Source organism: Polypterus senegalus, chromosome 4 (genome assembly GCF_016835505.1).
Source record: "Polypterus senegalus isolate Bchr_013 chromosome 4, ASM1683550v1, whole genome shotgun sequence".
Classification (NCBI taxonomy): Eukaryota; Metazoa; Chordata; class Cladistia; order Polypteriformes; family Polypteridae; genus Polypterus; species Polypterus senegalus.
Window position 1 is genome coordinate 245,980,329 of NC_053157.1, and position 1,683 is coordinate 245,982,011.

Genomic DNA, 1,683 nt, shown 5'->3' on the forward strand with positions numbered 1-1,683 from the left:
CATTGCAGATCCAAGACATTTCATGGTTTCTCTGATGTACTTCATTTCCTTTCTTAATGTTCATCCATTCCTGCATTTCAGACCTGCAACACATTCTAAACAAGTGGGGTTGGTAAAGCATTCACCACTTTGTAAAGTCGCCATTCCTTCTCACGACACATCAAAAACTTATTGGCACTAAGGATACCAAGCGATGAGACTTTTCTGGTTGTCCCATTCTTCCTCCAAACTCATCTTAAGGTGTCCCACAGTACGGGATCGTCGTTGTCACATTTCTCGTTTCAGAATTCTCCACCCATTCTCTACTGGGACAGGTGAGGACTTCAGGCAGGTCAGTCCAGTAGATGCACCCTCTTCTTCCTCAGCAATGTTGCTCTAAAATGTCAATGTACTTTTCTATATTAACGCTGCCATCACAGAAGTATAAATGGGCACTGACACAACGCCATACCATGACAGGCACTGCAGGCTTTTGGACTTGTTGCTGTCTGGATGGTCCGGAGCACACGGCATTCATTTCTTCTAATAAAAATCTGGAGTCCTGACCACAATACACACTTCCACTGTGCGATGGTCCATCTCAGACCCCTCCGAGCTCAGAAAGTCAACGCCACTTCTGGACACGGTTGAACATGAGGCTTCTTTATTGTACAGTGAATATTGAAGTTGTATTTGTGGATGAACTCCATATTGCAGTGCTTGACTGAGGTTTGCCAAAGTAATCCCTCGTCATCCCATGAGGTTCTGTCAGCTACTGATGAGTGACATTCCTTGATGCAGTGACTGTGGTCTGAGGAGTCAGAGATCACGGGTGGTCTGCCCTAGCGCTTTATGCATTGTCTTGAGAATTAAAAAGCATATTCTGACTTTTTCAGTGCTACTAAGAAATGGATCATCAATACGGAGTGTTATAACTTCAGATCAGACAACACAGGAGATGTGAACAGAGGTGGTGACAAGTCAGAAGGTCACAGATGAGCAGATTTGACAAATCCTTATTGTTTATTCACCAAACACCAGTGTAAGTTTATTATACAAAATGTAAAAAATTATTAGATTTGTATTTTGTTAATACATAACGATTATTAAAAAGATTAATTAAAATAAATGTTATTTTCCCATATAAAATCTTCCATATCCTAACAAAGCTGTGCTGTCCTTAAATGTAATGACAATATTAAGAAATCTCCACTAAATATCCATTTGTTCAAACCCAAATCTTTCCTCCCCCTCAGCCTTGCCATTCATTTAATATTGAGAGTGGCCACTAGAGGGGGCAGTTTGGCTACAGAAGAATCAGCTCACCTGTCAGCTCTGAAGGTCATGTGACTGTGTGATCGTGTCATCCTTATTTTGCTCCATTTATATCTTAATTAGTTTTAGATATAATATTTAAAGTTCTTTATTTCAGGTTTTTTATTCTTGTGTTTTACTTTATTCTTATTTCTTTTACACTGCACTGTATTCTGTTCTCCCCCCTTCACTGCTGACCTTTCCCATGTGTGTAATATGGCGGGTGTCCACTAGAGGGCGCCACTGCCCTTCAGTCCCACCCCTCAGTCCTCCTGTTAAAGTCTCCATTCGTCTGACTCTCTGATTGTTTCTCATTCTCTCCTTTCATGTTTGACTGCTCAGAATTTCACTGAATGCTTTCTGCTTTTATCTTTTAGATTTCCTTTTTTT